Here is an 8,685-nt window from a genome sequence, read left to right as displayed (position 1 = left end):
AGTCATAATTAGAAAGGCTTTCCACACCCAAATTGCTTTTAAATTGTTTGTCTTCTGTCATTCTGAAAAAGCAGATATCATCAATTTATAAATTTGGGATCTGAAAGCAAGAATTATTAATATTAAGAAAAATTACTTATTTGGAAGAATGGACAAAAGAAGAATTTCAGGTACTTTAAAGTTCTTTTCTGTGGAATATATAATCTCAAAATATTAAAATTCTCAGTTTTTAGACGGTCATATTAGTTCTGAGTTGCAACTTAGAGTAAGTCAGAAAATCCCTATTATATTAAGCATAATTTCCTAATTTCTGTTTCTTGTTGCTCTATCCTCCAATTAAAGAAAATTCTTTGGCATATAATAACACTGAAATTGAGTCTCAATCTATTTTCTCTCCTTAACAATAACTATGCTCAGATTATCAACTCACTACTCAGGTAGAATTAGTTATCACTTTCTCCTCTAACACAATCTTTATTCTTGCTAAATTTGCACTTGCAATTTTCTTCCTTCTGTTTTTCACCAAACTAAATGTCCTATGAGAACCATGTTATCTCTATCTTTATCTATAAATGCTTTCTTAATGAAAATAGAGTGAAAACTAGGCTTTGTCATTTAATTTAGTAGGTATAATTGCTATGAATCCATAGAATATTCAGCATAGTACTATCGTAAGGTAGTTAGGTAGATATGAGCTACAGAGGAACAAAAGAACGAAGGCCCCTCCCAAAGACCTCCTTTAGAGCCTCCCTAAAATACCCATTTTATGGTTATAAACTATCCTTATATCCTAAGACACAAAGGGGTAAAAAGCCATAAACTAGTGTCTAGTTTAATCTAGCCACCATCACATGCACGATCAGTCCTACACTAACCTCCCTGTGACCCAGTCTTATTATACCATCATAATATTATGCCTATGCATGCAAGTTCATGAATCTAATTATAACAGACTGAATTCTGGATAACTGCATGCTCAGTAGACAAAGTTTACATAACAACAGAATGCCAATCAAAATAATCTCACATGCCAATCATTTAGCACCACCCTTGTTATCTCCCATCATGGCCCCCACTTCCAGCTGTTACAGCTGTTACAGCTGTTACAGCCCTCTTCGCTGTAACCTGGTCCTCCCTTAGAGCGCATTTTAATCATACCTCTTTTTTTCAGGCTGCTACAGCCTTCTTTAACATAGCCCATTTCTCTTTTGAAGAGTACTTTAATAAATCTTACTTTTGAAAAATCTCACTGATCTGTAATTCTTTATTGCATTCGCAAAAGGAACCAAGACCCTTCAGTGCTACCAGAGTAATGATGGATTTTAGATCGCCCCAATGGTAACAGCTTTTGGCACCGTGACCTGGATGGCACTGGTAAGACCCAGGCCCTGTTACTCAACTGGGGGCCTTTTTGCCGCTCTTCTATTCTCTCCTCTCTTTGGAACACAAGCATCCTTTTCTTAGCACTGCCCTTCCAACCCATTACCTAAAGGTTGTTTTCTACTTCCTCTCTAATTGACTTCTTCGCCTGTGGTCTTAATTTCCTCTCTCACACCAGAGAGAGCGGCTTCTCCCATGCGGGGGGTGTGGGGTTCCCCAAACTGGAGAGCCGCAGGGTGTGGTAAGCATTCCATTCGCTTCTCCCACGCTGGGAAAGGGTTTCTCATGCTTTTCATTTCCCATGCCCTACCACAGCCACTGCTGCCCCATATTGGCTGGCAGAGGCATCTGCCACTGGCCCCCAGACCCGAACTGTATTTGCTTCGTCTAGCGGTAGCGGCAGGCCTAGAAACCACCCCACACATATGTTTTTCTGGGCTGTGTGGAGGAAAAGTCTTCCAGTGCACATTTTCTACTAGTGGGACTGTTACCATTTGGGGTGATTTGAACTCTGGCATCACTCCTGTGCCATGGGGGGTGGGGCAACAACGCAGAAGTGCAATTCGATTTTTCCTCAGTTATTCTCTGCTGATGCAGCAAAGAATTATAGGTCAGCGAGATGTAGAAAAAAAATAAGATTTATTAAAAGTACCTTTTAGAAGGAGACAGGCCACACTTAGGAAGGCTATAGCCCTGTGGAATTTGGGAGGTGAAAAGATAAAAGAGGAGCAGGTTCTCAGTGAAGAGTGCTGTAAAGAGGCAGAAGTGGAAAGGTCTGAATTATATTTGGGCTGTGATGGGTGGTTACAAAGGTGTTCCTAGGTGATTGGCACGTGAGATCATTCTGATTGACACTTGGCTTCTCTATAACTCTTTGCCTAGTGTTCATGTGCTTACCCAGAATTCAGTGTGTTATAATTAGCTTCATGAACTTCCAAGTATAAACATGGTATTATAATGATTATATAATGAGGCCGAGGTTGTGGGTAGGTTAGGGTACTACCTTCTGTGCAAGCTGTCTGTGGCAGGGTTAAACCAGCTATAGGTATGGCCTTCCCGTCCTTTGTCTCCTGGGATGCAGGAAGGATTCTTCAACTATCAATGGAGTGTTCTCTGGGCAGTCTCTGGGTTGAGCCACTGTTCCTTTGTTCCCATGTCGCTCTTATCTGACCAGCTACCTAAACGAATGAATCTTATTAGTTTCTCCTGCAGCATCCGCCTCTCCCTCAGCATAACAGGGGCACCGCCCCCAGTTTCTCTGGAGAGCACGTTTCTTCTCACTGGTTAGACTAGTGGCGCTTTCTTCCACACCCTCCTACTTTCCCAGGCAGGGCACACACAACGCTAGCTGGGAAGAAGACATGAGAACGTTTTTTTTTTCTTTCTTCCTCCTTTCTCCCCAGTGACACACGCGCTCACTGCCTCTCATCCCTGGCAAGCACCCTCCAAGAAGGCGGAATTGTGGCCCCCAGCCCATCTATCAGCAAAACAGGCACAGCAATTCCTAGTAGCAAAGACCAGGAAGGGCCCCACTTCCTCCCAAGTCAACAATAGGAGGAGCGTACCAAGAAATTCTCTATAATACTACCCCACAAATAGATATTTTTCCACAAAAGTCTGGAAAATTGGGAAGAAATCCCCCGTGGGCTTCTAAGAACCTTTACCAAGACCCAGATTTATTAGATGACCCAATGATAGGAGCACCTCCCTGGAGAACTAAAAATAATCAGGAATTTTCTCCTCCCCCTTCACTCTCCCACTCTAAGAGGGGACCCAGTTCTCCGTGGATCCATCTATTTCACTGCTACCTGAGGAAACTAGATTTATCCCCTCAGAGGAGTTTCAAATGATGGGGAAATAATAAGAGTATATGCCACATTTTCTACACCAGACTTAGCATTATACAAAGAAAATTCTAGCAGATTCTCTGAAGATCCTAGCAAATTTGCTAATGAATTGAAAAAGCTTACTATGGCTTATATCTTAACTGGGCAAAATTAAAGGTCTTATGAGGTTTTTCTAACTCTAGGTAACTTTCAAGGTCTTGTGGATAGTCAGAAATGTAAATGCAGCCACTACTACTTAAGGCTGAGGTAATTGAAGAAAAGACAAAGGGGGCACTTTTAAAGACAAGTGGCTAGTTTCACAAACCTCACCCAGCCCCCATCTTTTCCCCAGCTTCCTTAAAACTGTCAAAGGTGAATGAAAAATCTCAAATCCTCTACCATTATTGGTAATTCTATTTATGTACATGATCTCTGATATAGAAAGGAAAATTTATGTTTTTGGTAACAGAAGGTACGAGGTATGGAAATAGATTTTTGAAGAAATTGAAATAAAATAGTTGGTCCTAAAATAAGGTTTGTTATTTCTGAGTGAGCAAGAAGAGACAAACTAAGAAGGACTAGGAAAGTTAAAGAAGGCTTGTGGAAAAGGAACTCTGAGAAAGGAAATTTTATGTAGGGTAAAGCTGAAATTTAAATATCAAAAATAAGCTGATACAAAATTAGAGTTGTGTTTTTTCCTCTACTACATAAGACAGTGTTTCTTGGACTATTAGTCTGCTACTAATATTATAGAAGTTTTCTAAGTAAAAATCAAGGATTCTATACTTCATCAAGATGATTTTCTGTGTTTTATGTTATCTTAACCAGTTTTCTGAGGCTTTAGAAAACATGCTAACTTTGGCCCAAAGTCAGATACTCCTAGCTATGCACTTCATAACTTAGGCTATATCAGATTTCAAAATAAACCCCAAAAGTTGGAGCCTAGACACCAACTCCATAGCTGCCTTGGTGCCAAAGATCTTTAAGGTATCCAACAGCCGAGACCGGGCAGAGTAGGGAAAAAAAGGCACAAATTTTACTGCCATAGTATAGGAATCATCTCAAGGTGACCCTAGACAATAAAAATCTTTCAGGCCTGGAGTGCCTCAACCTTAGTTGGCATCAGGACTGGGGCATAATCAATGTGCAAACCGCAAGAAGAAAGGGCACTGGTAAGGCAAGTGTCTATCCATCTCTATTTATGTACATGAATAAAGAGAGAAGCTGGGAAGTTGGGGTTGGGTGGATCTCTTAAGCCCTCTCCCCTCATAGCTAACCTCTCAAATGAGAGACCTGCTTCCTCCTCCAAAGGATGCTCAAGCACTTGCCAGCTCCAGTCCTAGAGAAATCCATTGCAATCACAACAGTGGAGCCTCAGGTCATCCTTGACACTGCAGGGAGAAACACTGAATTTTCACCAGATACTGTAGCTACCTACTTTATCTTTACTCATCCCAAGGGCCTCTCTCCAATACTAACTGTACAGTGACAGGAATAAATAGCCTGCCTAAGGTAAGATAACTTACTTTTCCCATTGTAAGATCGGGACTGTCCTAATATCTTGGGCCAAGGCTTAGCTCATGATTTAAAAAATTTACAACTTGAGGAGAAATTCTTTTTCAATTTGTAGATAATCTCCTTCTCTGTTCTACTACACTGACTCTATTACCCTAGGCTTTTATGCCAGGTCATTTAATCAATTTCAACAGGATCTCAAGGACCATGGAATAATAATCGAACCCCAAGAGATGAAGAATTCTTCTTTATATCCTCCTGGCATCAAAGTATTAACCAAGGTATACAAGAATTATTCTCCAGTATCTCAGTAACAGCCAACTTGGAAGGGACCTTACCCTGTTCTTTTATCTCCCCCAACTGCAGTAAAGATCCCCAAAATTTCCAGTAGGATCCACCACTCTCGAGTCAAACCTTATCTTGAGACTCCAGAGGCCCCTACAGCAAACTCTATTTGTGAATCAGTAGAAAATCTGAGGTTTCTCTTAAAGAAAGAAAAATCACGATGAGTTTCATAACTCTTTTGACTTTCTCCTCGCCTTTTAAAATTCTTACTATGGCTTTCCCAATCCCACCTACTCCTTATTAAATAGCTAACTGAACTATTTCACTCCTTAAGATTTCTCAGCCCTGCTGGCTCTGGGAGTAGGTTACCCTGGCCCCTGAATATTTATGGGACACTCTTCCAATATCTTCCTCCTCCTCTTCAACTCTCATGTGGAGAGTTAAAACTAACCTAAATCGTTAAATATTTTATTTTCTATGGCTATGACATCAAAACTCTTCTTACAAATCCAGTCTAATCCCCCTCTGGAATCATATTTTCTTTCCTCAGTAACAGAAATCAAATCTCCTTTCCTCTTTGTAGTCTCAGTAATTCTTCTTTGGGCCCTTTTCTTAGCAAGCTTTTCCCCCTCACATTGCACACAGACATTCCTAATCCACTCCCAGAGATTCAGCAATCTGTCAACAGGGAGTTCCTTCCCAAACAGCCAGTCCCAGAAAATCACCAATTATATCCTTTTCTCAAAGAAATTCCTCCAGTTCCTCTTTTTAAACTCGACTCATCTTCTAAAACTGACTCTTATAGAGGTCGTCCAAGAGTTCACTCTTTTTCCAGCCTGCTGCTTAACATTACTACCTCCAATTGTCTTTACATCCAATGAGATAATCAATCTGATTTCCTTTGGAACCCCGAATAGGGAACTGTGTTCTTTAGGGGCTTTTCAGCTCTGACCACAGTCATCTTTTCCTTTCCCCTTTACCTTCACAAACCTTGCTGCTCAGGCAAGTGTCCTAAAGAAACGGGAGCTCAAAAAAATGCAACAATCCTCAAGCCAGACTTCCATGTCAGCCAAGATAGACCCCTCAAAGGGAACCTATTGGATCTGTGGAAAAAAGAGCTCATTTTGTACCACCTCTGGGATGGACAGGACCTTATTCTTTAGGTTATGTTACCTTAGATATGTCTATTGCATGAGATAACTTTTTGTTCCCATATCCTGGATATCAACTGTTCCATTTAGGAAACTGCTCCATTCCCTTACTTAGCCCATTAGGTATATACCCTTACAGGTATTGCAGGGGCAAATACAAGTGGCACTGCACTCGGCCTTCAAAGAGAGCTATCAAAAGAGACTGCCAAGGCCATCAAGGAGACAGCCTTGGCCCTGGCCCAAATCCAGGAAAAACTGGATTTCTTAGCAGAAGTAGTACTTCAAAATCAAAGATCCCTGGATCTTCTGACAGCAGGGCAAGGGGAAACATGTATTTACTTTAAAGAAGAATGATGTTTCTATGTCAACTGAACAGGACAGGTTTCCACATCTATCCAAAACATCCATAAGTTCACAGACAAGATAGAACCCCTTGGCACAGGCGTTTTTACTGAAAATTGGCAATTGTGGTTACAATTCCTTCTCCTACTGCTTGTTGTTTCTTTAATCTCACTTTTTATTATCCTTCTTCTAGAATTATCCCTTCTAATCACCTTGTTCAATTTATTTCTTCCAGAGTCATCTCCAGATGATCTTTCATGGAAGATATCATCCAATTTAGTCAGAAGATCCTATACCATACTGTGAACCCCCAGAAAGACATTGAAAACATTTGCCCCCAGTCAACACAGAGCAAGCACAGGGGACCCAGTCCTTCACCTTTGCCCCTTCTCAGCCTGAAGTAGCTAGAGTAGTCATTGCCCCCAAATCCTAATGATTTGGGTCCCTAATACTTGAGGTAGAGGGGATGTTAGGTAGTTAGTCAGACATGAGCAACCGGGGAATGAAAGCCTCATCCAAAGACCTCCATTAGAATCTCCTTAAAACACCCATTTTGTGGTTATAAATTACCCTTACATTCTAAGACACAAAGGGGTAAGAAACCGTAAACTAGAGGTTAGTTTAATTTGGCTGCCATCACAGGCACAATCAGTCCTACATTAACCTCCCCGTGACCTAGCCTCATTATACCATCATTATAATACCATGCCTATGCATGAAAATTCACGAATCTAATTATAACAGATTGAATTTTGAGTAACCGCATGCGCAATAGACAAAAGTATATATAACAGCCAAATGTCAATCAAAATAACCTCATGTGCCAATCATTTAGCACCACCATTGTTACCTCCCATCACGGCCCTAACATATTACAGAGCTCCCCAATTCCATGCTGTTACAGCCCTCTTTGCTATAACCTGGTCCTCCTTTAGAGCTTTAATCATACCTCTTGTTTTCAGGCTGCTACATTTCTTTTTAGCATAGTCCATTTCTCTCTTGAAGCGTACTTTAATAAATCTTACTTTTTCTAGATCTCACTGATCTGTAATTCTTAACTGCATTTGTGAAAAGAACTGAGGACCCTTCAGTGCTACCAGGATAACAATGGTTTTTAGATCACATCAACTGTAACACTACTGATGTTGACACTTAAGCATATACTGATGCTTAAGCATATATAACTAAGCATATAAAATTGGCATTTTAATATTTCATTCTGCATTATTTAAAGCCCTCCAAACTACAGGAAGGAAGAGATAGTGTTTTATACTTCCTCTGGGGTAGTAGACATTTGCTAATTGTGATTACCTAGAAACAATTCCTCTCAAGCTCTCTCTGTACTTCATTGGAAGCTGACTTCCATCTTAGGGTGTGCTTGATAGTCTGGCATCAACTAGTGGATTGATCTCACTCTTAGGCTACAGAAATCAGAACAGAGATAGTCATAGAAACCCTAAATCAATCTAATCAGACTAAATTTCAGTTTGAAAATTGGTGGCAAAAGCATGCCATTTCTCTTAGACAAGAATAGGCAAGAATTTACCCTAGGAGCCAACTTGCAGTCAACTTGCATCCAAAAGTACAGATGTTTGATGAATATGAATCCTATGCTAAGTCAGAGGAGCCACAAATAAGAAAAGCATTGGTTCAAAACCAGTCCTACTCTGGAGGTCTCATCTCATTTCTAACTTCTCGCTTTTACAAAATTAGATGCTGAGGCAGTACAAAAATAATTTGATATTAAACTAAAAGTTTTCTCTAACCAGAGTTATTAGATATTGCTATTGTTAGGTAATACTATGATGTATTGAAATGCTGGCCTTTAATTTTCTAAAGCATACTGTCAATCAGTACATAGCATTTTCTTTGAAGTTTTGTAATATGAAAAATTTTTCCCCCACCCCCCCCAAAAATCAATGTACATAGAAAAAAAGATATTTTGCAAGGTATTTAATAGGGAACTAGGCTCTTAAATTTAGTGTCTACTTAATTGAGAGTTTAGTGTTGAAATTCCCCACCTCTCCCAAACCGTCTCACTTGCTTGCTTGTGAGCTCGTTCTCTGTCCCTCCCTCTCCCTCCCACTCTTTTCCTCTTCATAAATATATTCAGAGAACTTGAAAATAAATAGTTCATTATTATAGTTGTATCATTTTTAAAAATTCCCCAATTATTTATGAATATA

The sequence above is a fragment of the Pteropus vampyrus genome, unplaced genomic scaffold (genome assembly GCF_000151845.1).
Source record: "Pteropus vampyrus isolate Shadow unplaced genomic scaffold, Pvam_2.0 Scaffold79, whole genome shotgun sequence".
Classification (NCBI taxonomy): domain Eukaryota; kingdom Metazoa; phylum Chordata; class Mammalia; order Chiroptera; family Pteropodidae; genus Pteropus; species Pteropus vampyrus.
Note: the sequence above shows the minus strand (reverse complement) of the source record.